Genomic DNA, 11,836 nt, shown 5'->3' with positions numbered 1-11,836 from the left:
TTCTTATGTGGAATTTGATCTACTTGCTCTTATTTGTTGATCTGAGGTTGATGAGGATATATTGTTTGTTCTGGCTGTTGAGTATGATCTATTTAGTATAGGTTGGTTGGTTTGCTGCTAGATTGAAGTTTCGGTGGTTCGGTTGGGATTGAAAGGAGTTGTTTGTAGCTGCTAGTTTTGCTTAGTTTAGAGTTACTTGCGAGTACCTGTGGTTTTCGGTACTCACCCTTGCTTCTACACAATTGTGTAGGTTGACAGCTCTCTCTCAAATTCGGCTTAGTAGTTTCTTTAGCAGATTGAGCTTCGGGACATACTCGAGAGGCAGCAGTTCATTCCAAACGTGCCCTTGAGTTATCTTTACTTTCAGTTTTGTTCTATTCGAGAACTATACTCTGAGACTTATATATTTTTATTCGAATTCTGTATTTAGAGGTTTGTACATGTGACAACCAAATTCTGGGTAGTGTTGAGTCTTAATTAAAGTCTTCCGCTTATTTATTATTTTTTATTCTCGTATTTCTACTTCTCTATCGTTGTGGTTGGGTTAGGCTGACGTGTCCGGTGGGGAAATGGACACATGCCATCACGTCCAGATTTGGGGTGTGATAAAATGGTATCAGAGCCCCAGGTTCATAGGTCTCACGTGTACAAGCCAAGTCTAAGTAGCATTTCGAGGATCGGTACGGAGACGTCTGTACTTATCTTCGAGAGGCTATGGTGACTTTTAGAAAAGATCTTTATTACTTGATTCTCTATCGTGCGTCCTTGGTCCGATCTAATTCTTATCACTTCACTTTGTTCTCTCTCTCATTGTAATGACTCGTGGTTGGTCCTGCGTGTGTGCGAGTTTAGGTGTCATCGCGTGATTTTACTGTTAGATCTGGTTTGATGCGGAGGTGATAGGCTTGTGGAAAGGAAGTGTGATCAGACATGGAATTCTCTTCGAAACGAGTGGGTAAGGTTGTGGCCAAGGGATGTGTTTTGAGTTTATGGTATTGGAAGATGAACATTTATTAAGAGACTTCATTAACGTCTTATTTCTCTGGTCATTTATTCAACAACGAGAATAGTGCTTGTGTGACTTATACGACGGAAGTGGCTAGACAATGAAGAATGGTGTAAGTAAGAGAATGACTATGCTAAGAGTGCTTCGACTTTGGAAACTACAGTTTGTGAAGTTCGTCATAAGGGAATGGATTGCGTAGTATATTTGATGATGAAGTTGCACCAACCAAAATCAGAAGTTCTACGGTGGTTTTATAGTGTGGGGGTATATCATTACAGGGTCATTGTACGGCGACTACGACGGTACTCGTGTTATCTTGGTTAAGGTTATGGGCTATGTTGCTTCTGCCATCGATCAGGCTTACGAAATTGTGCATATCATTTTCGGCCGGAGACTGAAGTGCTTTGGTAATGTTTTGCAACTATTTAATGAGTGTAAATGAACAGGTTGTTTGAGTACGACATTCTCAATGGATCTGATGTCTTCTAGTAGTGGATTTAGCGGTAGTTCATGATGTGGTACTAGTGATATATGGAAGCGGAGAAATCTAAGTTGTCAGCTGTTTCACCTAATCGGGTCAGAAGGTTGATGTTGCATTCTCGATTGAGAAATCAAGTGGTTGCTACTATGAACGCTTGAATTAAACATTAATTATAAGGAAAGTTATAGTGGTGGATCGAGTGAATTGATCCTGTCTTGTTTCTAGGACAAGGTACGACCCTTGGGTGGTCATGATTATATTAGGAACTAATGACTTCATGATGAGTCAAAAGAAATGGGCAACAATAACCCATGGATGAAGAAAGTTTTAACAAGTATACTCGTGTAAAGGCAATTAAGGATTTTAGCGAGAAGGTACAATTAAAAAGGAATCGGGTTGGTTTTGTCAAGATGTCGGTTGGCAAGGTAAGAGATGATTGGTTGTATCAACTTTTTAGCCATTGGAAGGACTTTTTGCATGGTTTGAGTTGTAGTAGTTAAATACTTGTGATTGTAGAAGAGTTCGATGAAGTTTTATTTGAGAAGTTTGACTTAAGGTAAAAGGTAATATGCGGTGGATGTTTGGCCAAGAAACTATAATGATAAATGATTTACGGGAAGAACAAAGTCTTACGCGATGGATATAAGTTAAGAGATGTGAAGGTATAAGACATCACGTGTGGATCCTTAGTTTGAAGTTGAGGATTGTGTAAATTTCTGCTTTTATGTTAGATATGACAATGCAAGGTGGACTGGTTCAGCACAAATGTATGATGTGTTATCAGCTACTTTCTGAACACTTGGTATTGGTGTTGGTGGTAAACGTTGATGTATGAGGAATTCTGCAGGTTTTGAATTGGTTTGAATTGTTCAGCTCATGGTAGGTGGCTTACGAGTGTCCAACCGGAAGGACTTATAGCTCTACATGGTTATTGAGGATTTTGAACTGGGTTGATAACTCTATTTATGGAATTATCCAGACTGTTGTAACGCGTTGCATAGATCCTTGATGGTAAATAGAGGTTGTGTGCTCATAGTATACAGAATTATTGAAGTGACCAAAAACTGCTTCAAGTTTCGGCATGAGATATATGATGGTTTGAATAATAGTTGAAGCTGGGTAAGTAAAGGATCGCGTGTAATCGATATTGGTCGTGATTCAATAGTTCTATCTCAATGAAAAGGTACTATGACATTTAGAACTTGGATTATTAGCGATTGGGTGAGACCCATATCGATCGTGGAATGCTTCAATGGAAGGAGGAAGGACCATAATTCAAAATTTTGGAAGCAACGATGTGTTTCTAAGAATGACTGGATACTGGTGGCCGTCTGAGGGTAAAGTAACTGGCCGGTGTGACTATGATGTTCTGGTAGTATTGATATTGTTGGCTTTAATGGATTATTGTAAAGAGTATGAGAAAATGGATAAATTGAGTATGTCTATGATTGTTATGAGGCCGGACTGGCTGATTGTGAAGTCAGACGAATGGGAAGGTGTGTTATGGACATCGTGGAAGGGATATCTTGGGTTGTTCAATTTCGGTTTTGTATATTCTTATGTGACCATCTACCTCATTTCAAATATGGTTTTGGATTATGATTCTCTGTCTATGTTCAGACATGTTTTTACTTTTGTGGATGGATGCCTAGTGGTGAATCGGATGGACTGATTCATGCTCTCTTGGCAGAATAGAATACTTGTGTGGGTGGGCCGATTCAGAGATAGTGGGTTCGATGTGGTATTGGGGCAGTGGAAGGTTTTCGGAAGTTCTACAAGTGTCATCTTACTTTTGGAAAGGTATAGAGAGGCTACCGTAGGTGGCTACAGTTTTTGGCTATTTTGGTATTTATCTTGCCCTTGTATGCATGGTTCAGCTAGGTGTGGTTCGATGCTTAGGTGGCCCATGGGCCTAGTTCTTCCGTTGCTGGAGTTGTCTACAATTACGGATCCTACTTCAGTGTTTTGTTGGCATCCTTAGAGGTTTTATATACTTGGATGGGTCGATCATCAGTTGGATACTTGATCATTTCTATCTGTGGGTTAGATAAGCGTGATTATTCCAAAATGGGTGCTCGATAGATATGCATCAGATTAGTATGACTCAGACTTGTGGAAATGTGGTAATGAGAATGGAATTTTTTCTAGAGTCGGTGAGGGTTCGTGTGTTATGAGAGCTTGGCGACTGATTTAGGTTTATCCTTGATTTTTCTGTGGTTATTGATTCCGAAATTTCTCTCGTGGTTACATGATTAGGGGTTTGTCATGGTAAATATGTTGTGGTTTTTAGATCTTAGATTCAGATTCAGACTTTGAGTTAGTCGGTGGTTTGAAATAACCCTTTGAGGGTTAAGTTGTCAAGATTGATTTGGGAATCCTTTTAATGGATTTTTGGGATAAGGTTAAAGAATGGGTTCGTTTGGAGTAGTAATTATTGAGTTCGGAAATTTCACCTCGGGGTTGATAGCGTCGAGTATTTTTGCCTTCTTCAACTTTATGTTCGAGGACGAACATGATTTTTAGTGGTGAATAATGTAATGATCCTAAAGGTCATTTTTGGAAATTTTCATAAAATGACCATTTTACACCTCCCGATAATTGCCCCGAGTCCTAATTGTTGTACTTTCGAAGTTGGTTTGAAGGAAAATTGATGAAAAGTTGAGTTTTTGGAAAGTTGAATTTTTAAGAGTTAAAGTTTGGTTAAAAGTGCTATTTCGAGTCATTTGGAGTTTCGAGACTCGAATCGGATTTCCGTCGATTCCAGCAGTTTTAGAATGTCGAAACAGGTCTATGAGAATTTACGAAGTTGAATTTGGAGTTAAAACGAAGATTTGAGGTCCTAAGTTGCTAAAATTGTGAAATTTTGATCAAGAGTTGACTTTGGTCAACAAACGAGGTTTCGGTGCTCGAAATGGAATTCCGAGGACACCGTTGGATTCACGGGGTGATTCTAAGTCTAGAATGAGTCTTGGTTGAATTTTTAGAGGTCCCGAGTGCGTTTCGAGTTTTTGAGCCTAAAGTTAGTTTCTTGACGCCTTATCGGATACCGGGTCAAGGAGACCTCGAATTCAAATTCCGACGATTTCATTGAGTCCAAATGTCATTTTCAAGCTAGTAGCATATTTGGTTTGTACATGTGACAACCAAATTCTGGGTAGTGTTGAGTCTTAATTAAAGTCTTCCGCTTATTTATTATTTTTTATTCTCGTATTTCTACTTCTTTATCGTTGTGGTTGGGTTAGGCTGACGTGTCCGGTAGGGAAATGGACACGTGCCATCACGTCCAGATTTGGGGTGTGATAAATATGAAATTAGTTTAAACGACAAAAAGAAGAATATTATATAGTAAGTCAAAGAGAACATATCATAGATTGCAAATACACCAAAGGAAAGGCTAAAGTACCAATAATAAACAGACGAATAATCAATAAAGAAATACAAGATATTAAGGCTAAAAATCCAATTAAATATGTACATTTAGGAGGAACAGAAATACTAATAAAAGCATGTTTTAGAGAAGGAATAGATATACCCATAGAAATATACTTAGCGGATGATAGAATTATACAACCTATAGAAAAAAATATAATAAGTGCAGTAAAAGGTAACCTCATATACCAAAAATTTAAATTCATAATAAGTGCTAACTACTCAGTAGCAATAAATGACAGGAATATAGGTAAATCATTAATATTATATTGGAAAATGTCAGAGATAGAACTAGACTCAGGAAGTAAAATATTTACAGCTAGATGTAAAAACTTATATGTTTTAACAACAAAACATAAAATAACAGCAAAAAATAAAATAAATAAAATAAAAATAGAAAATCCTTTTGAAAGAATAGTTACGGTCATAGATAATAATGATTATAGTTATAATGAGATTGATATAGAAGAAGATTTAGAAATAGTAAAAGAAATATTAAGCACATAAAAAAGAATAAACTATGAAATACCCCAAATATCATCAAAAATGAGTACCTCAAGAAGAATAGATAAAACTCCACAAAAATCAATAGAAGAATAAATAAAACCATATCATTATTACATAACGGGAGTAATGGAGCAACGAAAATATCTAATATTAATAAATACAGGACAAGAAGAAAACCATACTACAAGAGAATTAGTAACAGAAGATGAAATAATTACTACTGAACAACTATGCCCTGAACTACCAAAGGCATTAATATATACCGAAGAAACTATAGAAAAGGAAATAATCATTGGAGGAATACCAATAGTAATAAAATTTAAAGTATATCAAGGAGATAAAAATATCACTTTAGGAATAAAATGGTTAGAACAAGTAAAACCATATAATTTAGAAGACAAACAGTTAACAATAAATTATAATAATAAGAAGATAATAATAAAAAGAACTTTCTTATGATAAAAATATGAAAATATATATACTTGCAAAAATAATAATATGAGGATATTACAACAGATATTATACACCAATGATAGGCACAAGAGCAGAAGCTAACATATGTAAATACAATTGCTTACCAGAAGATAAATGAGAAAAATTAAAAACACCGATAGTAGTAACAAGATTTAATAATGAAGGAAGCATGATCACATGTAAGGCAAAAAATATAAAAATATAAATATGGGATAAGATATTAACTATAGAAGAAATGTATAACTTCGAACTTACAACAAAAGATATGCTATTAGGAATGCCATTTTTAGAAGAATTATACCCACATATAATAACAAAAACACACTGGTGGTTCACAACACCATGTAAACAAAAAATAGGAGCAAAAAGAGTGAATAATAAAAAAAAATGGAAAACAACAGAATGGATAAAAGGTAGTGAGAAAATTACACAAAAATTAGAAAATATAAAAGAAGAAGGCCCTAAAATAGAGTTAATTATATTCTCTATAAATAAAGTAAAAATAATCCAAGATAAATTAGAATTATTATATAGTGAAGATCCTTTACAAGGATGGGAAAAACATAAAACAAAAGTAAAAATTGAGCTAATTGATAATAATAGTATAATAACCCAAAAACCATTAAAATATAATTTTAATGATTTAACATAATTTAAGATACATATAAGTGAATTACTAGAAAAAGGATATATACAAGAAAGCAATAGTAAGCATACAAGCCTAGCATTTATAGTAAATAAACATAGTGAACAAAAAAGAGGAAAAAGTAGAATGGTTATTGATTATAGAAATTTAAACGCAAAAACTAAAACATATAATTACCCAATACCAAATAAAATATTAAAGATAAGATAAATACAAGGATATAATTACTTTAGTAAATTTGACTGCAAATCAGGATTTTACCATTTAAAGTTAGAAGAAGAATCTAGAAAACTTACATCATTCACAGTACCACAATGGTTTTATGAATGGAATGTATTACCATTTAGATATAAAAATGCACTAGGTAGATATCAACACTTTATGGATAACTATTTTAAACAACTAGAAAATTGTATAGTATATATTGATGATATATTACTATATTCCAAAACACAAGAAGAACATATAAGATTATTAGAAAAATTTATACATATTATAGAATATTCAGGCATAAGTCTAAGTAAAAAGAAAACAGATTATAATGAAAAAGCAATAGAATTCTTAAAAATACAAATATATAAAAATGGAAGAAAAATGCAATCACATATAGTACAAAAAATAGTTAACTCAAATGAACAACTAGATACAAAAAAGAAATTACAATCATTTCTAGGATTAGTGAATTAAGTAAGAGAATATATACCAAAATTAACAGAGAATCTAAAATCATTACAACAAAAATTCAAGAAAGATATAGAATATCAGTTCAATAAAAAAGACCAAACACAAATACAAAAAATAAAACTATTATGTAAGAACCTACCTAAACTATATTTTTCGGATGAAAATACAGGTATGATAAAGAAAAAATAGAACATCATTGTAGATATTATTCAGGAACATTTACTAATACAGAAATAAGATGGGAAATAAATAGGAAAGAATTATATTCAGTGTATAAATGTTTACTATCATTTGAACCATATATTGTATATAACAAATTTATTATAAGGACAGATAACACACAAGTAAAGTGGTGGCTAACAAGAAAAATACAGGATTCAGTAACTACAAAAGAAATAAGAAGATTGATATTAAATATATTAAATTTTACATTCACTATTGAAGTAATAAAAACTGACAAGAATGTTATTGCAAATTACTTATCAAGACAAAACTACTCAAACTGAGAAAGAAAATACAATTGAAGAGATACTCAAAGCCATTACTACACTTTGTATCAAAGTGGACAATATGGACAATGAGATACAAAAGCTAAAGACTAATGAAGATAATCTGAAGTCTAAAGCTAGTACAAGTCAGCAACATGACTATAAAAATGCGGAGCTAAGTTGATCGGAAGACTTTAAAAATCCAAAGCTAAGAGGTGACGTTGGGAAACACCTTAAAACCCATAATGATTGTTTAAATACAGCTGCAGGTACAAATAAATTAGTTATTGATAAACAACGGAACGCAAATTTAAATCAGTTATTTGAAAAACCATTTACACAAAAAAAAAAAAAAACCCCATTAACCATAGAACCACAAACTTCAACGTATGCAGATAGCCTACAACATGAGAAAAAGGTATATAACCACATCACAAGGACATACATGGAAAATATATACAAAATATAGACCTACATAAACCTCAATCCCAGATCTACCACTACAAAAGATTCAAACCAAGACTATATAACCCATAAACTACAAAAATACAACAAGCTAATTGCACAGCCAAAAACCAATGCTAACCTAGTTAAAACATGTTATAATTATGGATTAATAAGTACTACATATACCTACGACGGAGAAGAACTAAGCGGTATACCAGAATTATACAAAGCATTTATTATATATAAAAGAGTAACCAAAGGGAATTTATTCTATGTAAAATTCTATACGGCGACAGCAAAGATATTACATGAAGAGATAAAACCTTCAATTCAAGTTGTAAAGATAGGTCTGACCAAAGATATGATAATACCAGAAGATATTGGAGAATAGCCAGAAATACAAAAAATTGAGATATCCAATTTTTATGCCAATAAAAGAATAATTGGTATATCAACTATAATACAAGAACTAGCCAACAATTATTTAAATGGAAACGCTATATGGAGTTATTATTCCAGAGATCAATTAATGATTTATGCCAACTCAAGGGATCTAATAAAATCAGATATGGATGAAGTCCAGAAATGGATTTTATCATTATTAAAATCAGAAGAAAGACCTACAACAAGAGCATTAAAGGCAGGATTTATTTCGTCAAAACTATTAACTAGATATTGTAAGCTAATTGGACACAAGTATCCTGACCATATATGTTCAAAATGTAATGGAGAAGATAATGTGATTCCCGATGTCCAGCTGGAATGATCAAAGAAGTAGAGATGGAAGGAAATAAAAGGAAGAAGACAAAGAAGATAAGAAGAAGAAAACAAAAAGATTAGATAGACACATGAAGATAGAGATGGAAGAAAGTAAAAAAGAAGAAGACAAAGAAGATAAGAAGAAGAAAACAAAAAGATAAAAAGAAGAAACACATAGAGAAAATGTACCATTATTATGTAAAGAAAGTCATAAAGTGTGCAGTAGTCACATTATTGTAAAAGAATAAGTATGTAAAAAAGTCGTAAAGTGTACAGTAGACATGTAAAAAAGTCGTAAAGTGTACAGTAGACGCATTATTATAGAAAATAATATAGGATTAGAATTGTCTATATAAAGGAATGTACATGTAACATAATAAGCAAGCCTTCAATAAACGAAGCAAGCTTTCATAAAAAGTACTCTAAAAAAATTTAAGATATTCATACTTAATAGATAATGGAACAACCTTCAGATATCATGGATAAGCAAGAGGCAAAGGTATATTGTTCAACAAATATGCAGAACTAATTTAATATATTCCTGAATATCGTATATATGATTGAATAAATTTATGTTAGTTATTATGTATTAGAATTATTTGAATCATGATTTCTAGTTTATTAGCACACTGAAAACAGGGAGAAAACTTCTATACTATGTCATCCTAATGTTGAAATCGGTAGGCAAGAAAAGTCGTTTAGGGGAGTAAACAAAGTTGAGGCGCTGATAAGAAGAAAGTATGTACGATGCTAGTAGTGACAGGAGAACATGATAAACAGATAATCTAGTTCATAATTATCTAATATGAATTTAATAAATTATGAATATGATAGGAATGAATAATTGAAAATAAAAAACATGCATAACAACGAACATGACTACATACATGCATGATGAAATGATAAAAAACTATGAAACTTTAATCTTATATATACTTAAAGGTATAGAGATAATTGAATTAAGAAGAATCATATGGGAAAAAATATTTAATGATGACGAATCAGAAGATATACTACACCAACAATGGTATGAAATAGACCTACATAATGTAGACCTCGAGAAAATAGAATTATATGACTTAGAAATAGATTCAGATTAAAATGAACTACGAATATTTACAATATTGGACGGAAGCTATGGAAAATATAAAACTGTTAGAACAATTAATGGAGAATAATTTATATATGTACCTAAGAACCCAAGATATGTCATATCTAGAGTACATCATAAATAATATTAAAGAACTAACAAGATTAAAACCTCTAGCAATAGAATATTATAATAAAATCTTTACTAAAAATTAATATGAGAACGATGAAGTTCGCACCCCCAAAAAATGGTATCAGAGCCCTGGGAACATTGAAGCAACTTATGGTTCAACTTGTGTTATCCCTTAATGTCTTCACAATATTTTTAAATTATCCAGAAGATTAGTTTGTGGATTCATGGGAAATAGAAAAATAACTATATTATATAAGTGAGTAGAAAACTTGTCCAACAACATGTTCAACAATCCGTCCAGCAACTTGTTCAAGGGAATTATAAGTTCAACTGTCGGACAAATTTGCAGAGAATAGAGGTATGAAACTGTTTAGTAAGGCCACCTTTCTTATTCGGTGCATCGCCTTCTCTAATGAAGTTCACTGACCTGGTTCGATAGACACAAGTGTTATGCACTGTCATTTTGGGTGATGTCGTATTCATTAAGTGATCCGCCTTTCTTGTTAGGCGATCAACAATGTATAGTTTGCATTTTTGACCATTCTTTCAAACATAAATTCTTACCTTGTCCATTTGCCTTCATAACTGCAAATCATCAATATTTTATCAAAATAGGACAAAATTAGGCATTGAAGACACTAATTATTGAGCTAAATTGACCTCAAATGAGTGCAAATCTACCACTCATCAATGTACATTAAAACTCCACCATTGAGTGAATCTATGCTTATTAGATAAATAATTTTTAAAAGTTAACACACTTCATTAGTTTCTTAAAATAAATTTACTTAGCATGATATTGGTTTAAGTAAATGTTAGAGCAGTTTATGAGTTGGTGCTAATGTCTAACTAGTGAATGATTACCCAAATGATTAAACATAATATATATCATGGTGTCCTCTACGACCCAAACAAAACTTGTGTACTAGATGGTTATTGTGTTATATGAACTGTTGGGAGTAGTGGTTTTCTTTGTAAGTTTTTCGATATCATGGTGGTTTCGTCGGTCCAAATTGGACTTGTGTGCTAAATGATTATTGTTATAGGCAAAAGGCATAAATTACCCCCTAAACTTGTACCCAAAAGTCATTTACACACTTTAACTAATGGGGCGACCTATTACACACCTTAAGTACATAAACGTATATTTATTTCCCCCTTCCGTCACCCAACCCAGGGCGTGTTTCGCTCCACATAGTTGAGCGCGTAACACACTAATAAAGTCATTTTTATTTATTTTTTTAATTAAAAAAACCCAACCCAACAGTTATATTCCCATTCTCTTCATATAACCCACCCATCCGACCCTAATGAACAAGAACCCTAAATTTTCACCCAAAAATCTGAATCAAGAACCCTAAATTCAAACATAGTTCAAAATTCCTTCTTTTGAATCAAAGGTAACTCTTTTTCATTATTATTCATTAATCTCTTTTTCATTTTGATTCATTCCTCTCTTTTTCATTTTGATTTGTTTCTATCTATTTCGTATTTTGAATTTTTAGTTGTTTGATTCGCGGTAATTCTTATTAAGGTGCTACAATAGCTCGAATAAGCTTGACTAGGTTCTGTTTGCAAGAGGAAGATCATGAATTGGAAGAGGTGTGGTGCAAACATGGATTTGTGAAGTATTATGCAAACATGGATTTGTGAAGTACTATGTCTCTGACCACTCGTTGTTGGTGAAGACTGA

General features: G+C 32.7%; 1 protein-coding gene across 1 annotated transcript in view; it reads right to left on the bottom strand.

Moving 5' to 3' along the window:
- Window positions 1-11,836, bottom strand: part of LOC125845522 (probable sphingolipid transporter spinster homolog 2) — a 293,275-nt gene that overhangs the window by 89,692 nt on the left and 191,747 nt on the right. The window lies entirely within an intron of this gene.

This window comes from Solanum stenotomum, chromosome 11 (assembly GCF_019186545.1).
Source record: "Solanum stenotomum isolate F172 chromosome 11, ASM1918654v1, whole genome shotgun sequence".
NCBI lineage: Eukaryota > Viridiplantae > Streptophyta > Magnoliopsida > Solanales > Solanaceae > Solanum > Solanum stenotomum.
The sequence above is the reverse complement of the archived record's forward strand: the minus strand, read 5'-3'. Positions and strand labels throughout refer to the sequence as shown.